This window comes from Camelus bactrianus, chromosome 31 (genome assembly GCF_048773025.1).
Source record: "Camelus bactrianus isolate YW-2024 breed Bactrian camel chromosome 31, ASM4877302v1, whole genome shotgun sequence".
Classification (NCBI taxonomy): Eukaryota; Metazoa; Chordata; class Mammalia; order Artiodactyla; family Camelidae; genus Camelus; species Camelus bactrianus.
The window spans coordinates 7,014,653-7,037,932 of NC_133569.1; positions in this window are offsets into that span (position 1 = coordinate 7,014,653).

Here is a 23,280-nt window from a genome sequence, read left to right on the forward strand (position 1 = left end):
CTCGGTTTTACTGTGAAAACTGCAGGAACTTCAAACTGGCACTAGGAAACAGACTGAGAAACCAGAGTTAAAGTTTCTCCTGCAACCCGTTCCCTTCTTGCTAGATGAACTAACGTCTCTCCACGTGCTCAGTTCTGAGAGATAAGTGTGTGTGAAAGCCGTCCTTCACCTAGCTTGTTGGGAACACAAAGTTTCTCTTCAGTTGCAAACTCCAATCCATACATATATATGGGGAGGTACTAGCTCCAACTCGATTTTACAGTGAAAACTGCAGGAACTTCAAACCGGCACTAGGAAACAGACAGAGATACCAGAGTATAAGTTTCTCCTGCAAACCGTTCCCTTTGTGCTAGATGAACGAACGTCTCTCCACATGCTCAGTTCTGAGAGATAAGTGTGTGTGAAAGCCGTCCTTCACCTAGCTTGTTGGGAACACAAAGTTTCTCTTCAGTTGCAAACTTCACTCGGTACATATATATGGGGAGGTACTAGCTCCAACTCGGTTTTACAGTGAAAAGTGCAGGAACTTCAAACCGGCACTAGGAAACAGACTGAGAAACCAGAGTAAAATGTTCTCCTGCAACCCGTTCCTTTTGTGGTAGATGAACGAACGTCTCACCACATGCTCGTTTCTGAGGGAAAATTGTGTGTGAAAGCCGTCCTTCACCTAGCTTGTTGGGAACACAGAGTTTCTCTTCAGTTGCAAACTCCATTCCATACTTATATATGGGGAGGAACTAGCTCCAACTCGGTTTTACAGTGAAAACTGCAGGAACTTCAAACCGGCACTAGGAAACAGACTGAGAAACCAGAGTAACAGTTTCTCCTGCAACCCGTTCCATTTGTGCTAGATGAACGAACGTCTCTCCACATGCTTAGTTCTGAGAGATAAGTGTGTGTGAAAGCCGTCCTTCACCTAGCTTGTTGGAACACAAAGTTTCTCTACAGTTGCAAACTCCAATCTATACATATATATGGGGAGGAACAAGCTCCAACTCGGTTTTACAGTGAAAACTGCAGGAAATTCAAACTGGCACTAGGAAACAGACTGAGAAACCAGAGTAAAAGATTCTCCTGCAACCCGTTCCTTTTGTGCTAGATGAACGAACGTCTCTCCACATGCTCAGTTCTGAGAGATAAGTGTGTGTGAAAACCGTCCTTCACCTAGCTTGTTGGGAACACAAAGTTTCCCTTCAGTTGCAAACTCCACTCCATACATATATATGGGGAGGTACTAGCTCCAACACTGTTTTACAGAGAAAACTGCTGGAACTTCAAACCGGCACTAGGAAACAGACTGAGAAACCAGAGTTAATGGTTCTCCTGCAAACCGTTCCCTTTGTGCTAGATGAACGAACGTCTCTTCACATGCTCAGTTCTGAGAGATAAGTGTATGTGAATCCGCCCTTCACCTAGCTTGTTGGGAACACAAAGTTTCTCTTCAGTTGCAAACACCACTCCATACATATATATGGGGAGGAACAAGCTCCAACTCGGTTTTACAGTGAAAAGTGCAGGAACATCAAACCGGCACTAGGAAACAGACTGAGAAACCAGAGTAAAAGTTTCTCCTGCAACCCGTTCCCTATTTGCTAGATGAACGAACGTCTCTCCACGTGCTAAGTTCTGAGAGATAAGTGTGTGTGAAAGCCGTCCTTCACCTAGCTTGTTAGGAATACAAAGTTTCTCTTCAGTTGCAAACTCCACTCCATAGATATATATGGGGAGGTACTAGCTCCAACTCGGTTTTGCAGTGAAAACTGCAGAACTTCAAACCGGCACTAGGAAACAGACTGAGAATCCAGAGTAAAAGGTTCTCCTGCAACCCGTTCCCTTTGTGGTAGATGAACGAGTCTCTCCACATGCTCGGTTCTGAGAGAAAATTGTGTGTGAAAGCCGTCCTTCACCTAGATTGTTGGGAACACAAAGTTTCTCTTCAGTTGCAAACACCACTCCATACATATATATGGGGAGGAACTAGCTCCAACTAAGTTTTACAGTGAAAACTGCAGGAACTTTAAACCGGCACTAGGAAACAGAGTGAGAAACAAGAGTAAAAGTTTCTCCTGCAACCCGTTCCCTTTTTGCTAGATGAACGAAAGTCTCTCCACGTGCTCAGTTCTGAGAGATAATTGTGTGTGAAAGCCGCCCTTAACCTAGATTGTTGGGAACACAAAGTTTCTCTTTAGTTGCAAACTCCACTCCATACATATATATGGGGAGGTACCAGCTCCAACTCGGTTTTGCAGTGAAAACTGCAGGAACTTAAAACCGGCACTAGGAAAAAGACTGAGAAACCAGAGTAAAAGTTTCTCCTGCAACCCGTTCCCTTTGTGCTAGATGAACGAACGTCTCTCCACATGCTCAGTTCTGAGAGATAAGTGTGTGTGAAAGCCGTCCTTCACTTAGCTTGTTGGGAACACAAAGTTTCTCTTCAGTTGCAAACTCCACTCCATACATATATATGGGGAGGTACTAGCTCCAACTCGGTTTTACAGTGAAAGTGCAGGAACTTCAAACCGGCACTAGGAAACAGACTGAGAAACCAGAGAAAAATGTTCTCCTGCAACCCGTTCCCTTTGTGGTAAATGAACGAACGTCTCTCCACATGCTCGGTTCTGAGAGAAAATTGTGTGTGAAAGCCGTCCTTCACCTAGCTTGTTGGGAACACAAAGTTTCTCTTCAGTTGCAAACTCCACTCCATACATATATATGGGGAGGTACTAGCTCCAGCTAAATTTTACAGTGAAAATTGCAGGAACTTCAAACCGGCACTAGGAAACAGACTGAGTAACAAGAGTAAAAGTTTCTCCTGCAACCCGTTCCCTTTGTGCTAGATGAACTTACGTCTCTCCACATGCTCAGTTCTGAGAGATAAGTGTGTGTGAAAGCCGTACTTCACCTAGCTTGTTGGGAACACAGAGTTTCTCTTCAGTTGCAAACTCCATTCCATACTTATATATGGGGAGGAACTAGCTCCAACTCGGTTTTACAGTGAAAACTGCAGGAACTTCAAACCGGCACTAGGAAACAGACTGAGAAACCAGAGTCAAAGTTTCTCCTGTAAACCGTTCCCTTTGTGCTAGATGAACGAACGTCTCTCCACATGCTCAGTTCTGAGAGCTAAGTGTGTGTGAAAGCCGTCCTTCACATAGCTTGTTGGGAACACAAAGTTTCTCTTCAGTTGCAAACTCCACTCGGTACATATATATGGGGAGGTACTAGCTCCAACTCGGTTTTACAGTGAAAACTGCAGGAACTTCAAACCGGCACTAGGAAACAGACTGAGAAACCAGAGTAAACGTTTCTCCTGCAAACCGTTCCATTTGTGCTAGATGAACGAACGTCTCTCCACATGCTCAGTTCTGAGAGATAATTGTGTGTGAAAGCCGTCCTTCACCTAGCTTGTTGGGAACACAAAGTTTCTCTTCAGTTGCAAACTCCACTCCATACATATATATGGGGAGGTAATAGCTCCAACTCGGTTTTGCAGTGAAAACTGCAGGAACTTCAAATCGGCACTAGGAAACAGACTGAGAAACCAGAGTAAAATGTTCTCCTGCAACCCGTTCCCTTTGTGGTACATGAACGAACGTCTCTCCACATGCTCGGTTCTGAGAGAAAATTGTGTGTGAAAGCCGTCCTTCACCTAGCTTTTTGGGAACACAAAGTTTCTCTTCAGTTGCAAACTCCACTCCATACATATATATGGGAGGAACTAGCTCCAACTCGGATTTACAGTGAAAACTGCAGGAACTTCAAACCGGCACTAGGAAACAGACTGAGAAACCTGAGTAAAAGTTTCTCCTGCAACCCGTTCCCTTTGTGCTAGATGAACGAACGTCTCTCCACATGCTCAGTTCTGAGAGCTTAGTGTGTGTGAAAGCCGTCCTTCACATAGCTTGTTGGGAACACAAAGTTTCTTTTCAGGTGCAAACTCCACTCTGTACATATATATGTGGAGGTACTAGCTCCAACTCGGTTTTACAGTGAAAACTGCAGGAACTTCAAACCGGCACTAGGAAACAGACTGAGAAACCAGAGTAAAAGTTTCTCCTGCAAACCGTTCCCTTTGTGCTAGATGAACGAACGTCTCTCCACATGCTCAGTTCTGAGAGATAAGCGAGTGTGAAAGCCGTCCTTCACCTAGCTTGTTGGGAACACAAAGTTTCTATTCAGTTGTAAACTCCACTCCATACATATATATGGGAGGAACTAGCTCCAACTCGGTTTTACAGTGAAAACTGCAGGAACTTCAAACCGGCACTAGGAAACAGACTGAGAAACCAGAGTAAAAGTTTCTCCTGCAACCCGTTCCCTTTGTGCTAGATGAACGAACGTCTCTCCACATGCTCGGTTCTGACAGAAAATTGTGTGTGAAAGCCGTCCTTCAACTAGCTTGTTGGGAACACAAAGTTTCTCTTCAGTAGTAAACTCCACTCCATACATATATATGGGGAGATACTAAATCCAGGTAAGTTTTACAGTGAAAAATGCAGGAACATCAAACCGGCACTAGGAAACAGACTGAGAAACCACAGTTAAAAGTTCTCCTGCAAACCGTTCCCTTTGTGCTAGATGAACGAACGTCTCTCCACATGCTCAGTTCTCAGAGCTAAGTGTTTGTGAAAGCCGTCCTTCACCTAGCTTGTTGGGAACACAAAGTTTCTCTTCAGTTGCAAACTCCACTCGGTACATATATATGGGGAGGTACTAGCTCCAAATCAGTTTTACAGTGAAAACTGCAGGAACTTCAAACCGGCACTAGGAAACAGACTGAGAAACCACAGTTAAAGGTTCTCCTGCAAACCGTTCCCTTTGTGCTAGATGAATGAACGTCTCTCCACATGCTCAGTTCTGAGAGATAATTGTGTGTGAATGCCGTCCTTCACCTAGCTTGTTGGGAAAACAAAGTTTCTCTTCAGTTGCAAACACCACTCCATACATATATATGGGGAGGAACTAGCTCCAACTCGGTTTTACAGTGAAAAGTGCAGGAACTTCAAACCGGCACTAGGAAACAGACTGAGAAACCAGAGTAAAAGTTTCTCCTGCAACCCGTTCCCTTTGTGCTAGATGAACGAACGTCTCTCCACAAGCTAATTTCTGAGAGACAATTTTGTGTGAAAGCCGTCCTTCACTTAGCTTGTTGGGAACACAAAGATTCTCTTCAGTTGCAAACTCCATTCCATACATATATATGGGGAAGTATTAGCTCCAACTCGGTTTTACAGTGAAAACTGCAGGAACTTCAAACCGGCAGTAGTAATCAGACTGAGAAACCAGAGTAAAGTTCCTCCTGCAACCCGTTCTCTTTGTGCTAGTTGAACGAACGTCTCTCCACATGCTTAGTTCTGAGAGATAAGTGTGTGTGAAAGCCGTCCTTCTCCTAGCTTGTTGGAACACAAAGTTTCTCTACAGTTGCAAACTCCAATCTATACATATATATGGGGAGGAACAAGCTCCAACTCGGTTTTACAGTGAAAACTGCAGGAAATTCAAACTGGCACTAGGAAACAGACTGAGAAACCAGAGTAAAAGATTCCCCTGCAACCCGTTCGTTTTGTGCTAGATGAACGAACGTCTCTCCACATGCTCAGTTCTGAGAGATAAGTGTGTGTGAAAGCCGTCCTTCACCTAGCTTGTTGGGAACACAAAGTTTCTCTTCAGTTGCAAACTCCACTCCATAGATATATATGGGGAGGTACTAGCTCCAACTCGGTTTTGCAATGAAAACTGCAGAACTTCAAACCGGCACTAGGAAACAGACTGAGAATCCAGAGTAAAAGTTTCTCCTGCAACCCGTTCCCTTTGTGCTAGATGAACGAGTCTCTCCACATGCTCGGTTCTGAGAGAAAATTGTGTGTGAAAGCCGTCCTTCACCTAGATTGTTGGGAACACAAAGTTTCTCTTCAGTTGCAAACACCACTCCATACATATATATGGGGAGGAACTAGCTCCAACTAAGTTTTACAGTGAAAACTGCAGGAACTTCAAACCGGCACTAGGAAACAGAGTGAGAAACAAGAGTAAAAGTTTCTCCTGCAACCCGTTCCTTTTGTGCTAGATGAACGAACTTCTCTCCACATGCTGAGTTCTGAGAGATAAGTGTGTGTGAAAACCGTCCTTCAACTAGCTTGTTGGGAACACAAAGTTTCTCCTCAGTTGCAAACTCCACTCCATACATATATATGGGGAGGTACCAGCTCCAACTCGGTTTTACAGTGAAAACTGCAGGAACTTCAAACCGGCACTAGGAAACAGACTGAGAAACCAGAATTAAAGTTTCTCCTGCAACCCGTTCCCTTCTTGCTAGATGAACGAAAGTCTATCCACGTGCTCAGTTCTGAGAGATAATTGTGTGTGAAAGCCGCCCTTCACCTAGATTGTTGGGAACACAAAGTTTCTCTTTAGTTGCAAACTCCACTCCATACATATATATGGGGAGGTACCAGCTCCAACTCGGTTTTGCAGTGAAAATTGCAGGAACTTCAAACCGGCACTAGGAAAAAGACTGAGAAACCAGAGTAAAAGTTTCTCCTGCAACCCGTTCCCATTGTGCTAGATGAACGAACGTCTCTCCACATGCTCAGTTCTGAGAGATAAGTGTGTGTGAAAGCCGTCCTTCACTTAGCTTGTTGGGAACACAAAGTTTCTCTTCAGTTGCAAACTCCAATCCATACATATATATGGGGAGGTACTAGCTCCAACTCGGTTTTACAGTGAAAGTGCAGGAACTTCAAACCGGCACTAGGAAACAGACTGAGAAACCAGAGAAAAATGTTCTCCTGCAACCCGTTCCCTTTGTGGTAGATGAACGAACGTCTCTCCACATGCTCGGTTCTGAGAGAAAATTGTGTGTGAAAGCCGTCCTTCACCTAGCTTGTTGGGAACACAAAGTTTCTCTTCAGTTGCAAACTCCAATCCATACATATATATGGGGAGGTACTAGCTCCAATTAATTTTACAGTGAAAATTGCAGGAACTTCAAACCGGCACTAGGAAACAGACTGAGAAACAAGAGTAAAAGTTTCTCCTGCAACCCGTTCCCTTTGTGCTAGATGAACTTACGTCTATCCACATGCTCAGTTCTGAGAGATAAGTGTGTGTGAAAGCCGTACTTCACCTAGCTTGTTGGGAACACAGAGTTTCTCTTCAGTTGCAAACTCCATTCCATACTTATATATGGGGAGGAACTAGCTCCAACTCGGTTTTACAGTGAAAACTGCAGGAACTTCAAACCGGCACTAGGAAACAGACTGAGAAACCAGAGTCAAAGTTTCTCCTGCAAACCGTTCCCTTTGTGCTAGATGAACGAACGTCTCTCCACATGCTCAGTTCTGAGAGCTAAGTGTGTGTGAAAGCCGTCCTTCACATAGCTTGTTGGGAACACAAAGTTTCTCTTCAGTTGCAAACTCCACTCGGTACATATATATGGGGAGGTACTAGCTCCAACTCGGTTTTACAGTGAAAACTGCAGGAACTTCAAACCGGCACTAGGAAACAGACTGAGAAACCAGAGTAAAAGTTTCTCCTGCAAACCGTTCCCTTTGTGCTAGATGAACGAACGTCTCTCCACATGCTCAGTTCTGAGAGATAATTGTGTGTGAAAGCCGTCCTTCACCTAGCTTGTTGGGAACACAAAGTTTCTCTTCAGTTGCAAACTCCACTCCATACATATATATGGGGAGGTAATAGCTCCAACTCGGTTTTGCAGTGAAAACTGCAGGAACTTAAAATCGGCACTAGGAAACAGACTGAGAAACCAGAGTAAAATGTTCTCCTGCAACCCGTTCCCTTTGTGGTAGATGAACGAACGTCTCTCCACATGCTCGGTTCTGAGAGAAAATTGTGTGTGAAAGCCGTCCTTCACCTAGCTTGTTGGGAACACAAAGTTTCTCTTCAGTTGCAAACTCCACTCCATACATATATATGGGGAGGTACAAGCTCCAGCTAAATTTTACAGTGAAAACTGCAGGAACTTCAAACCGGCACTAGGAAACAGACTGAGAAACAAGAGTAAAAGTTTCTCCTGCAACCCGTTCCCTTTGTGCTAGATGAACTTACGTCTCTCCACATGCTCAGTTCTGAGAGATAAGTGTGTGTGAAAGCCGTCCTTCACCTAGCTTGTTGGGAACACAGAGTTTCTCTTCAGTTGCAAACTCCATTCCTTACTTATATACGGGTAGGAACTAGCTCCAACTCGGTTTTACAGTGAAAACTGCAGGAACTTCAAACCGGCACTAGGAAACAGACTGAGAAACCAGAGTCAAAGTTTCTCCTGCAACCCGTTCCCTTTGTGCTAGATGAACGAACGTCTCTCCACATGCTCAGTTCTGAGAGCTAAGTGTGTGTGAAAGCCGTCCTTCACCTAGCTTGTTGGGAACACAAAGTTTCTTTTCAGTTGCAAACTCCACTCTGTACATATATATGTGGAGGTACTAGCTCCAACTCGCTTTTACAGTGAAAACTGCAGGAACTTCAAACCGGCACTAGGAAACAGACTGAGAAACCAGAGTAAAAGTTTCTCCTGCAAACCGTTCCTTTTGTGCTAGATGAACGAACGTCTCTCCACATGCTCAGTTCTGAGAGAAAAGTGTATGTGAAAGCCGTCCTTCACCTAGCTTGTTAGGAATACAAAGTTTCTCTTCAGTTGCAAACTCCACTCCATACATATATATGGGGAGGTACTAGCTCCAACTCGGTTTTACAGTGAAAACTGAAGGAACTTCAAACCGGCACTAGGAAACAGACTGAGAAACCAGAGAAAAAGTTTCTCCTGCAACCCGATCCCTTTGTGCTAGATGAATGAAAGTCTCTCCACATGCTCAGTTCTGAGAGATAAGCGAGTGTGAAAGCCGTCCTTCACCTAGCTTGTTGGGAACACAAAGTTTCTATTCAGTTGTAAACTCCACTCCATACATATATATGGGAGGAACTAGCTCCAACTCGGTTTTACAGTGAAGACTGCAGGAACTTCAAACCGGCACTAGGAAACAGACTGAGAAACCAGAGTAAAAGTTTCTCCTGCAACCCGTTCCCTTTGTGCTAGATGAACGAACGTCTCTCCACATGCTCGGTTCTGACAGAAAATTGTGTGTGAAAGCCGTCCTTCAACTAGCTTGTTGGGAACACAAAGTTTCTCTTCAGTTGTAAACTCCACTCCATGCATATATATGGGGAGATACTAAATCCAGGTAAGTTTTACAGTGAAAAATGCAGGAACTTCAAACCGGCACTAGGAAACAGACTGAGAAACAAGAGTAAAAGTTTCTCCTGCAACCCGTTCCCTTTGTGCTAGATGAACTTACGTCTCTCCACATGCTCAGTTCTGAGAGATAAGTTTGTGTGAAAGCCGTCCTTCACCTAGCTTGTTGGGAACACAGAGTTTCTCTTCAGTTGCAAACCCCATTCCATACTTATATATGGGGAGGAACTAGCTCCAACTCGGTTTTACAGTGAAAACTGCAGGAACTTCAAACCGGCACTAGGAAACAGACTGAGAAACCAGAGTAACAGTTTCTCCTGCAACCCGTTCCCTTTGTGCTAGATGAAAGAACGTCTCTCCACATGCTCAGTTCTGAGAGATAAGTGTGTGTGAAAGGCGTCCTTCACCTAGCTTGTTGGGAACACAAAGTTTCTCTTCAGTTGCAAACTCCACTCAATACATATATATGGGGAGGTACTAGCTCCAACTCGGTTTTACAGTGAAAAGTGCAGGAACTTCAAACCGGCACTAGGAAACAGACTGAGAAACCAGAGTAAAATGTTCTCCTGCAACCCGTTCCCTTTGTGCTAGATGAACGAACGTCTCTCCACATGCTCGGTTCTGAGAGAAAATTGTGTGTGAAAGCCGTCCTTCACCTAGCTTGTTGGGAACACAAAGTTTCTCTTCAGTTGCAAACTCCACTCCATACATATATATGGGGAGGTACAAGCTCCAGCTAAATTTTACAGTGAAAACTGCAGGAACTTCAAACCAGCACTAGGAAACAGACTGAGAAACAAGAGTAAAAGTTTCTCCTGCAACCCGTTCCCTTTGTGCTATATGAACTTACGTCTCTCCACATGCTCAGTTCTGAGAGATAAGTGTGTGTGAAAGCCGTCCTTCACCTAGCTTGTTGGGAACACAGAGTTTCTCTTCAGTTGCAAACTCCATTCCTTACTTATATACAGGTAGGTACTAGCTCCAACACGGTTTTACAGTGAAAACTGCAGGAACTTCAAACCGGCACTAGGAAACAGACTGAGAAACCAGAGTCAAAGTTTCTCCTGCAACCCGTTCCCTTTGTGCTAGATGAACGAACGTCTCTCCACATGCTCAGTTCTGAGAGCTAAGTGTGTATGAAAGCCGTCCTTCACATAGCTTGTTGGGAACACAAAGTTTCCCTTCAGTTGCAAACTCCACTCGGTACATATATATGTGGAGGTACTAGCTCCAACTCGGTTTTACAGTGAAAACTGCAGGAACTTCAGACCGGCACTAGGAAACAGACTGAGAAACCAGAGTAAAAGTTTCTCCTGCAAACCGTTCCCTTTGTGCTAGATGAACGAACGTCTCTCCACATGCTCAGTTCTGAGAGAAAAGTGTATGTGAAAGCCGTCCTTCACCTAGCTTGTTAGGAATACAAAGTTTCTCTTCAGTTGCAAACTCCACTCCATACATATATATGGGGAGGTACTAGCTCCAACTCGGTTTTACAGTGAAAACTGAAGGAACTTCAAACCGGCACTAGGAAACAGACTGAGAAACCAGAGAAAAAGTTTCTCCTGCAACCCGTTCCCTTTGTGCTAGATGAACGAAAGTCTCTCCACATGCTCAGTTCTGAGAGATAAGCGAGTGTGAAAGCCGTCCTTCACCTAGCTTGTTGGGAACACAAAGTTTCTTTTCAGTTGCAAACTCCACTCCATACATATATATGGGGAGGTACTAGCTCCAACTCGGTTTTACAGTGAAAACTGCAGGAACTTCAAACCGGCACTAGGAAACAGACTGAGAAACCAGAGTAAAAGTTTCTCCTGCAACCCGTTCCCTTTGTGCTAGATGAACGAACGTCTCTCTACATGCTCGGTTCTGAGAGAAAATTGTGTGTGAAAGCCGTCCTTCAACTAGCTTGTTGGGAACACAAAGTTTCTCTTCAGTTGGAAACTCCACTCCATACATATATATGGGGAGATACTAACTCCAGGTAAGTTTTACAGTGAAAACTGCAGGAACTTCAAACCGGCACTAGGAAACAGACTGAGAAACAAGAGTAAAAGTTTCTCCTGCAACCCGTTCCCTTTGTGCTAGATGAACTTACGTCTCTCCACATGCTCAGTTCTGAGAGATAAGTGTGTGTGAAAGCCGTCCTTCACCTAGGTTGTTGGGAACACAGAGTTTCTCTTCAGTTGCAAACTCCATTCCATACTTATATATGGGGAGGAACTAGCTCCAACTCGGTTTTACAGTGAAAACTGCAGGAACTTCAAACCGGCACTAGGAAACAGACTGAGAAACCAGAGTAACAGTTTCTCCTGCAACCCGTTCCCTTTGTGCTAGATGAACGAACGTCTCTCCACATGCTCAGTTCTGAGAGATAAGTGTGTGTGAAAGCCGTCCTTCACATATCTTGTTTTGAACACAAAGTTTCTCTTCAGTTGCAAACTCCACTCGATACATATATATGGGGAGGTAATAGCTCCAACTCTGTTTTACAGTGAAATCTGCAGGAACTTCAAACCGGCACTAGGAAACACACTGAGAAACCATAGTAAAAGTTTTTCCTGCAAACCGTTCCCTTTGTGCTAGATCAACGAACGTCTCTCCTCAAGCTCATTTCTGAGAGATAATTTTGTGTGAAAGCCGTCCTTCACCTAGCTTGTTGGGAACACAAAGATTCTCTTCAGTTGCAAACTTCACTCTATACTTATATATGGGGAAGTACTAGCCCCAACTCGGTTTTACTGTGAAAACTGCAGGAACTTCAAACCGGCAGTAGTAAACAGACTGAAAAACCAGAGTAAAAGTTTCTCCTGCAACCCGTTCCTTTTGTGCTAGATGAACGAACGTCTCTCCACATGCTGAGTTCTGAGAGATAAGTGTGTGTGAAAACCGTCCTTCAACTAGCTTGTTGGGAACACAAAGTTTCTCTTCAGTTGCAAACTCCACTCCATACATATATATGGGGAGGTACAAGCTCCAACTCGGATTTACAGTGAAAACTGCAGGAACTTCAAACCGGCACTAGGAAACAGACTGAGAATCCAGAGTTAAAGTTTCTCCTGCAACCCGTTCCCTTCTTGCTAGATGAACGAAAGTCTCTCCACGTGCTCAGTTCTGAGAGATAATTGTGTGTGAAAGCCGTCCTTCACCTAGCTTGTTGGGAACACAAAGTTTCTCTTTAGTTGCAAACTCCACTCCATACATATATATGGGGAGGTACTAGCTCCAACTCGATTTTGCAGTGAAAACTGCAGGAACTTCAAACCGGCACTAGGAAGCAGACTGAGAAACCAGAGAAAAAGTTTCTCCTGCAAACCGTTCCCGTTGTGCTAGATGAACGAACGTCTCTCCACATGCTCAGTTCTGAGAGATAAGTGTGTGTGAAAGCCGTCCTTCACCTAGCTTGTTGGGAACACAAAGTTTCTCTTCAGTTGCAAACTCCACTCCATACATATATATGGGCAGGTACTAGATCCAACTCGGTTTTACAGTGAAAAGTGCAGGAACTTCAAACCGGCACTAGGAAACAGACTGAGAAACCAGAGTAAAATGTTCTCCTGCAACCCGTTCCCTTTGTGGTAGATGAACGAACGTCTCTCCACATGCTCGGTTCTGAGAGAAAATTGTGTGTGAAAGCCGTCCTTCACCTAGCTTGTTGGGAACACAAAGTTTCTCTTCAGTTGCAAACTCCACTCCATACATATATATGGGGAGGTACTAGCTCCAGGTAAATTTTACAGTGAAAACTGCAGGAACTTCAAACCGGCACTAGGAAACAGACTGAGAAACCAGAGTAAAAGTTTCTCTTGCAACCCGTTCCCTTTGTGCTAGATGAACGAACGTCTCTCCACATGCTCAGTTCTGAGAGATAAGTGTATGTGAAAGCCGTCCTTCACCTAGCTTGTTAGGAATACAAAGTTTCTCTTCAGTTGCAAACTCCACTCCATACATATATATGGGGAGGTACTAGCTCCAACTCGGTTTTACAGTGAAAACTGAAGGAACTTCAAACCGGCACTAGGAAACAGACTGAGAAACCAGAGAAATAGTTTCTCTTGCAACCCGTTCCCTTTGTGCTAGATGAACGAAAGTCTCTCCACATGCTCAGTTCTGAGAGATAAGTGTGTGTGAAAGCCGTCCTTCACCTAGCTTGTTGGGAACACAAAGTTTCTCTTCAGTTGCAAACTCCACTCCATACATATACATGGGGAGGTACTAGCTCCAACTCGGTTTTACAGTGAAAACTGCAGGAACTTCAAACCGGCACTAGGAAACAGACTGAGAAACCAGAGTAAAAGTTTCTCCTGCAACCCGTTCCCTTTGTGATAGATGAACGAACGTCTCTCCACATGCTCAGTTCTGAGAAATAAGTGTGCGTGAAAGCCGACCTTCACCTAGCTTGTTGGGAACACAAAGTTTCTCTTCAGTTGCAAACTCCACTCCATACATATATATGGGGAGGTACTAGCTCCAACCAAGTTTTACAGTGAAAACTGCAGGATCTTCAAACCGGCACTAGGAAACAGACTGAGAAACCAGAGTAAAAGTTTCTCCTGCAAACCTTTCCCTTTGTGCTAGATGAACGAACGACTCTCCACATGCTCAGTTCTGAGAGATAAGTGTGTGTGAATGCCGTCCTTCACCTAGCTTGTTGGGAACACAAAGTTTATCTTCAGTTGCAAACTCCAATCCATACATATATATGGGGAAGTACTAGCTCCAACTCGGTTTTACAGTGAAACCTGCAAGAACTTCAAACCGGCACTAGGATACAGACTGAGAAACCAGAGAAAAAGTTTCTCCTGCAACCCGTTCCCTTTGTGCTAGATGAACGAAAGTCTCTCCACATGCTCAGTTCTGAGAGAAAATTGTGTGTGAAAGCCGTCCTTCACCTAGCTTGTTGGGAACACAAAGTTTCTCTTCAGTTGCAAACTCCACTGCATATATATATATGGGGAGGTACAAGCTCAAACTCGGTTTTGCAGTGAAAACTGCAGGAACTTCAAACGGGCACTAGGAAACAGACAGAGAAACCAGAGTAAAAGTTTCTCCTGCAGCCCGTTCCCTTTGTGCTAGATGAAGGAATGTCTCTCCACATGCTCAGTTCTGAGAGATAAGTGTGTGTGAAAGCCGTCCTTCACATAGCTTGTTGGGAACACAAACTTTCTCTTCAGTTGCAAACTCCACTCCATACATATATATGGGGAGGTACTAGCTCCAACTCGGTTTTACAGTGAAAACTGCAGGAACTTCAAGCCGGCACTAGGAAACAGACTGAGAAACCAGAGTAAAAGTTTATTCTGCAACCCGTTCCCTTTGTGCTAGATGAACGAAAGTCTCTCCACATGCTCAGTTCTGAGAGAAAATTGTGTGTGAAAGCCGTCCTTCACCTAGCTTGTTGGGAACACAAAGTTTCTCTCCAGTTGCAAACTCCACTCCATACATATATATGGGGAGGTACTAGCTCCAACTCGGTTTTACAGTGAAAACTGAAGGAACTTCAAACCGGCACTAGGAAACAGACTGAGAAACCAGAGAAAAAGTTTCTCCTGCAACCCGTTCCATTTGTGCTAGATGAACGAACGTCTCTCCACATGCTCGGTTCTGAGAGATAAGTGTGTGTGAAAGCCGTAATTCACCTAGCTTTTTGGGAACACAAAGTTTCTCTTAGGTTGCAAACTCCACTCCATACATATATATGAGGAGGTACAAGCTCAAACTCGGTTTTGCAGTGAAAACTCCAGGAACTTCAAACTGGAACTAGGAAACAGACTGAGAAACCAGAGTAAAAGTTTCTCCTGCAAACCATTCCCTTTGTGCTAGATGAACGAACGTCTCTCCACATGCTCAGTTCAGAGAGATAAGTGTGTGTGAAAGCCGTACTTCGCCTAGCTTGTTGGGAACACAAAGTTTCTCTTCAGTTGCAAACTCCACTCCATAAATATATATGGGGAGGTACTAGCTCCAACTCGGTTTTACAGTGATAACTGCAGGAAATTCAAACCGGCACTAGGAAACAGACAGAGAAACCAGAGTAAAAGTTTCTCCTGCAACCCGTTCCATTTGTGCTAGATGAACAAATGTCTCTCCACATGCTCAGTTCTGAGAGATAAGTGTGTGTGAAAGCCGTCCTTCACCTAGCTTGTTGGGAACACAAACTTTCTCTTCAGTAGCAAACTCCACTCCATACATATATATGGGGAGGTACTAGCTCCAACTCGGTTTTACAGTGAAATCTGCAGGAACTTCAAGCCGGCACTAGGAAACAGACTGAGAAACCAGAGTAAAAGTTTTTCCTGCAACCCGTTCCCTTTGTGCTAGATGAACGAAAGTCTCTCCACATGCTCAGTTCTGAGAGATAAGTGTGCGTGAAAGCCGACCTTCACCTAGCTTGTTGGGAACACATAGTTTCTCTTCAGTTGCAAACACCACTCCATACATATATATGGGGAGGTACTAGCTCCAACTCAGTTTTACAGTGAAAACTGCAGGAAATTCAAACCGGCACTAGGAAACAGACTGAGATACCAGAGTAAAAGTTTCTCCTGCAAACCGTTCCCTTTGTGCTAGATGAACGAACGACTCTCCACATGCTCAGTTCTGAGAGATAACTGTGTGTGAATGCCGTCCTTCACCTAGCTTGTTGGGAACACAAAGTTTCTCTTCAGTTGCACACTCCACTCCATACATATATATGGGGAGGAATTAGCTCCAACTCAGTTTTACAGTGAAAACTGCAGGAACTTCAAACCGGCACTAGGAAACAGACTGAGAAACCAGAGAAAAAGTTTCTCCTGCAACCCGTTCCCTTTGTGCTAGATGAACGAACGTCTCTCCACATGCTCAGTTCTGAGAGATAAGTGTGTGTGAAAGCCGTCCTTTGCCTAGCTTGATGGGAACACAAAGTTTCTCTTCAGTTGCAAACTCCACTCCATAAATATATATGGGGAGGTACTAGCTCCAACTCGGTTTTACAGTGAAAACTGCAGGAACTTCAAACCGGCACTAGGAAACAGACTGAGAAACCAGAGAAAAAGTTTCTCCTGCAACCCGTTCCCTTTGTGCTAGATGAACGAACGTCTCTCCACATGCTCGGTTCTGAGAGAAAATTGCGTGTGAAAGCCGTCCTTCACCTAGCTTGTTGGGAACACAAAGTTTCTCTTCAGTTGCAAACTCCACTCCATACATATATATGGGGAGGTACTAGCTCCAACTCGGTTTTACAGTGAAAACTGCAGGAACTTCAAGCCGGCACTAGGAAACAGACTGAGAAACCAGAGTAAAAATTTCTCCTGCAACCCGTTCCCTTTGTGCTAGATGAACGAACGTCTCTCCACATGCTCAGTTCTGAGAGATAAGTGTGTGTGAAAGCCGTCCTTCACCTAGCTTGTTAGGAACACAAAGTTTCTCTCCAGTTGCAAACTCCACTCCATACATATATATGGGGAGGTACTAGCTCCAACTCGGTTTTACAGTGAAAACTGAAGGAACTTCAAACCGGCACTAGGAAACAGACTGAGAAAGCAGAGAAAAAGTTTCTCCTGCAACCCGTTCCCTTTGTGCTAGATGAACGAACGTCTCTCCACATGCTCAGTTCTGAGAGATAAGTGTGTGTGAAAGCCGTAATTCACCTAGCTTTTTGGGAACACAAAGTTTCTCTTAGGTTGCAAACTCCATTCCATACATATATATGAGGAGGTACAAGCTCAAACTCGGTTTTGCAGTGAAAACTCCAGGAACTTCAAACTGGAACTAGGAAACAGACTGAGAAACCAGAGTAAAAGTTTCTCCTGCAAACCGTTCCTTTGTGCTAGATAAACGAACGTCTCTCCACATGCTCAGTTCAGAGAGATAAGTGTGTGTGAAAGCCGTACTTCGCCTAGCTTGTTGGGAACACAAAGTTTCTCTTCAGTTGCAAACTCCACTCCATAAATATATATGGGGAGGTACTAGCTCCAACTCGGTTTTACAGTGATAACTGCAGGAAATTCAAACCGGCACTAGGAAACAGACAGAGAAACCAGAGTAAAAGTTTCTCCTGCAACCCGTTCCATTTGTGCTAGATGAACAAATGTCTCTCCACATGCTCAGTTCTGAGAGATAAGTGTGTGTGAAAGCCGTCCTTCACCTAGCTTGTTGGGAACACAAACTTTCTCTTCAGTTGCAAACTCCACTCCATACATATATATGGGGAGGTACTAGCTCCAACTCGGTTTTACAGTGAAATCTGCAGGAACTTCAAGCCGGCACTAGGAAACAGACTGAGAAACCAGAGTAAAAGTTTTTCCTGCAACCCGTTCCCTTTGTGCTAGATGAACGAAAGTCTCTCCACATGCTCAGTTCTGAGAGATAAGTGTGCGTGAAAGCCGACCTTCACCTAGCTTGTTGGGAACACATAGTTTCTCTTCAGTTGCAAACACCACTCCATACATATATATGGGGAGGTACTAGCTCCAACTCAGTTTTACAGTGAAAACTGCAGGAAATTCAAACCGGCACTAGGAAACAGACTGAGAAACCAGAGTAAAAGTTTCTCCTGCAAACCGTTCCCTTTGTGCTAGATGAACGAACGACTCTCCACATGCTCAGTTCTGAGAGATAACTGTGTGTGAATGCCGTCCTTCACCTAGCTTGTTGGGAACACAAAGTTTCTCTTCAGTTGCAAACTCCACTCCATACATATATATGGGGAGGAATTAGCTCCAACTCAGTTTTACAGTGAAAACTGCAGGAACTTCAAACCGGCACTAGGAAACAGACTGAGAAACCAGAGAAAAAGTTTCTCCTGCAACCCGTTCCCTTTGTGCTAGATGAACGAACGTCTCTCCACATGCTCAGTTCTGAGAGATAAGTGTGTGTGAAAGCCGTCCTTCACCTAGCTTTTTGGGAACACAAAGTTTCTCTTAGGTTGCAAACTCCACTCCATATATATATATGGGGAGGTACAAGCTCAAACTCGGTTTTGCAGTGAAAACTCCAGGAACTTCATACCGGAACTAGGAAACAGACTGAGAAACCAGAGTAAAAGTTTCTCCTGCAACCCGTTCCCTTTGTGCTAGATGAACGAACGTCTCTCCACATGCTCAGTTCAGAGAGATAAGTGTGTGTGAAAGCCGTCCTTTGCCTAGCTTGATGGGAACACAAAGTTTCTCTTCAGTTGCAAACTCCACTTCATAAATATATATGGGGAGGTACTAGCTCCAACTCGGTTTTACAGTGAAAACTGCAGGAAATTCAAACCGGCACTAGGAAACAGCCTGAGAAACCAGAGTAAAAGTTTATCCTGCAACCCGTTCCATTTTTGCTAGATGAACGAACGTCTCTCCACATGCTCAGTTCTGAGAGATAAGTGTTTGTGAAAGCCGTCCTTCACCTAGCTTGTTGGGAACACAAAGTTTCTCTTCAGTTGCAAACTCCACTCCATACATATATACGGGGATGTACTAGCTCCAACTAGGTTTTACAGTGAAAACTGCAGGAAATTCAAACCGGCACTAGGAAACAGACCGAGAAACCAGAGTAAAAATTTCTCCTGCTACCCGTTCCCTTTGAGCTAGATGAACGAACCTCTCTCCACATGCTCAGTTCTGAGAGATAAGTGTGTGTGAAAGCCGTCCTTCACCTAGCTTGTTGGGAACACAAAGTTTCTCTTCAGTTGCAAACTCCACTCCATACATATATAAGGGGAGGTATTAGCTCCAACTCGGTTTTACAGTGAAAACTGCTGGAACTTCAAACCGGCACTAGGAAACAGACCGAGGAACCAGAGTAAAAGTTTCTCCTGCAACCCGTTCCCTTTGTGCTAGATGAACGAACGTCTTTCCACATGCTGAGTTCTGAGATATAAGTGTGTGTGAAAGCCGTCCTTCACCTAGCTTGTTGGGAACACAAAGTTTCTCTTCAGTTGCAAACTCCACTCCATACATATATATGGGGAGGTACTAGCTCCAACTCGGTTTTACCGTGAAATCTGCAGGAACTTCAAACCGGCACTAGGAAACAGACTGAGAAACCAGAGTAAATTTTCTCCTGCTACCCGTTCCTTTGTGCTAGATGAACGAACGTCTCTCCACATGCTCAGTTCTGAGAGATAAGTGTGTGTGAAAGCCGTCCTTCACCTAGCATGTTGGGAACAAAAAGTTTCTCTTCAGTTGCAAACTCCACTCCATACATATATAAGGGGAGGTATTAGCTCCAACTCGGTTTTACAGTGAAAACTGCTGGAACTTCAAACCGGCACTAGGAAACAGACCGAGGAACCAGAGTAAAAGTTTCTCCTGCAACCCGTTCCCTTTGTGCTAGATGAACGAACGTCTCTCCACATGCTCAGTTCTGAGAGATAAGTGTGTGTGAAAGCCGTCCTTCACCTAGCTTGTTGGGAACACAAAGTTTCTCTTCAGTTGCAAACTCCACTCAGTACATATATATGGGGAGGTACTAGCTCCAACTCGGTTTTACAGAGAAAACTGCAGGTACTTCAAACCGGCAGTAGGAAACAGACCGAGAATCCAGAGAAAAAGTTTCTCCTGCAACCCGTTCCCTTTGTGCTAGATGAACGAACGTCTCTCCACATGCTCAGTTCTGAGAGATAAGTGTGTGTGAAAGCCGTCCTTCACCTAGCTTGTTGGGAACACAAAGTTTCTCTTCAGTTGCAAACTCCACTCCATACATATTTATGGGGAAGTACTAGCTCCAACACGGTTTTACAGTGAAAACTGCAGGAACTTCAAACCGGCACTAGGAAACAGACTGAGAAACCAGGGTAAAAGTTTCTCCTGCAACCCGTTCCCTTTGTGCTAGATGAACGAACGTCTCTCCACATGCTCAGTTCTGAGAGCTAAGTGTGTGTGAAAGCCGACCTTCACCTAGCTTGTTGGGAACACAAAGATTCTCTTCAGTTGCAAACTCCACTCCATACATATATATGGGTAGGTACTAGCTCCAAATCAGTTTTACAGTGAAAACTGCAGGAACTTCAAACCGGCACTAGGAAACAGACTGAGATACCAGAGTAAAAGTTTCTCCTGCAATCCGTTCCCTTTGTGCTAGATGAACGAACGTCTCTCCACATGCTCAGTTCTGAGAGATAAGTGTGTGTGAAAGCAGTCCTTCACCTAGCTTGTTGGGAACACAAAGTTTCTCTTCAGTTGCAAACTCCACTCCATACATATATATGGGGAGGATCTAGCTCCAACTCGGTTTTACAGTGAAAACTGCAGGAAATTCAAACCGGCACTAGGAAACAGACTGAGAAACCAGAGAAAATGTTTCTCCTGCAACCCGTTCCCTTTCTGCTAGATGAACGAACGTCTCTCCACATGCTCAGTTCTGAGAGATAAGTGTGTGTGAAAGCCGTCCTTCACCTAGCTTTTTGGGAACACAAAGTTTCTCTTAGGTTGCAAACTCCACTCCATACATATATATGAGGAGGTACAAGCTCAAACTCGGTTTTGCAGTGAAAAGTCCAGGAACTTCAAACCGGAACTAGGAAAAAGACTGAGAAACCAGAGTAATAGTTTCTCCTGCAACCCGTTCCCTTTGTGCTAGATGAACGAACCTCTCTCCACATGCTCAGTTCAGAGAGATAAGTGTGTGTGAAAGCCGTCCTTCGCCTAGCTTGTTGGGAACACAAAGTTTCTCTTCAGTTGCAAACTCCACTCCATAAATATATATGGGGAGGTACTAGCTCCAACTCGGTTTTACAGTGAAAACTGCAGGTAACTCTAAACGGCACTAGGAAACAGACTGAAAAACCAGAGTAAAAGTTTCTCCTGCAACCCTTTCCCTTTGGGCTAGATGAACGAACGTCTCTCCACATGCTGAGTTCTGAGAGATAAGTGTGTGTGAAAACCGTCCTTCAACTAACTTGTTGGGGACACAAAGTTTCTCTTCAGTTGCAAACTCCACTCCATAAATATATATGGGGAGGTACAAGCTCCAACTCGGTTTTACAGTGAAAACTGCAGGAACTTCAAACCGGCATTAGGAAACAGAATGAGAAACCAGAGTTAAAGTTTCTCCTGCATCCCGTTCCCTTCTTGCTAGATGAACGAACGTCTCTCCACGTGCTCAGTTCTGAGAGATAAGTGTGTGTGAAAGCCGTCCTTCACCTAGCTTGTTGGGAACACAAAGTTTCTCTTCAGTTGCAAACTCCCCTCCATACATATATATGGGGAGGTACTAGCTCCAAATCGGTTTTACAGTGAAATGTGCAGGAACTTCAAACCGGCACTAGGAAACAGACTGAGAAACCAGAGAAAAAGTTTCTCCTGCAACCCGTTCCCTTTGTGCTAGATGAACGAAAGTCTCTCCACATGCTCAGTTCTGAGAAATAAGTGTGTGTGAAAGCCGTCCTTCACCTAGCTTGTTGGGAACACAAAGTTTCTCTTCAGTTGCAAACTCCAATCCATACATATATATTGGGATGTACTAGCTCCAACTCGGTTTTACTGTGAAAAGTGCAGGAACTTCAAACCGGCACTAGGAAACAGACTGAGAAACCAGAGTAAAATGTTCTCCTGCAACCCGTTCCTTTTGTGGTAGATGAACGAACGTCTCTCCACATGCTCGGTTCTGAGAGAAAATTGTGTGTGAAAGCCGTCCTTCACCTAGCTTGTTGGGAACACAGAGTTTCTCTTCAGTTGCAAACTCCATTCCATACTTATATATGGGGAGGAACTAGCTCCAACTCGGTTTTACAGTGAAAACTGAAGGAACTTCAAACCGGCACTAGGAAACAGACTGAGAAACCAGAGTAACAGTTTCTCCTGCAACCCGTACCCTTTGTGCTAGATGAACGAACGTCTCTCCACATGCTCAGTTCTGAGAGCTAAGTGTTTGTGAAAGCCGTCCTTCACCTAGCTTGTTGGGTACACATAGTTTCTCTTCAGGTGCAAACTCCATTCCATACATATATATGGGGAGGAACTAGCTCCAACTCTGTTTTACAGTGAAAACTGCAGGAACTTCAAACCGGCACTAGGAAACAGACTAAGAAACCAGGGAAAAAGTTTCTCCTGCAACCGGTTCCCTTTGTGCTAGATGAACGAACGTCTCTCCACATGCTCAGTTCTGAGAGATAAGTGTGTTTGAAAGCCGTCCTTCACCTAGCTTTTTGGGAACACAAAGTTTCTCTTAGGTTGCAAACTCCACTCCATACATATATATGGGTAGGTACAAGCTAAAACTCGATTTTGCAGTGAAAACTCCAGGAACTTCAAACCGGCACTAGGAAACAGACTGAGAAACCAGAGTAAAAGTTTCTCCTGCAACCCGTTCCCTTTGTGCTAGATGAACGAACGTCTCTCCACATGCTCAGTTCTGATAGATAATTGTGTGTGAAAGCCGTCCTTCACCTAGCTTGTTGGGAACACAAAGTTTCTCTTCAGTTGCAAACTCCACTCCATATATATATATGGGTAGTTACTAGCTCCAACTCGGTTTTACAGTGAAAACTGCAGGAACTTCAAACAGGCACTAGGAAACAGACCGAGAAACCAGAATAAAAGTTTCTCCTGCAACTCGTTCCCTTTGTGCTAGATGAACGAACGTCTCTCCACATGCTCAGTTCTGAGAGATAAGTGAGTGTGAAAGTCGTTCTTCACCTAGCTTGTTCGGAACACAAAGTTCCTCTTCAGTTGCAAACTCCACTCCATACATATATATGGGGAGGTACTAGCTCCAACTCGGTTTTACAGTGAAAAGTGCAGGAACTTCAAACCGGCACTAGGAAACAGACTGAGAAACCAGAGTAAAATGTTCTCCTGCAACCGGTTCCTTTTGTGGTAGATGAACGAACGTCTCTCCACATTCTCGGTTCTGAGAGAAAAATGTGTGTGAAAGCCGTCCTTCACCTAGGTTGTTGGGAACACAGAGTTTCTCTTCAGTTGCAAACTCCATTCCATACTTATATATGGGGAGGAACTATCTCCAACTCGGTTTTACAGTGAAAACTGCAGGAACTTCAAACCGGCACTAGGAAACAGACTGAGAAACCAGAGTAACAGTTTCTCCTGCAACCCGTTCCCTTTGTACTAGATGAACGAACGTCTCTCCACATGCTCAGTTCTGAGAGC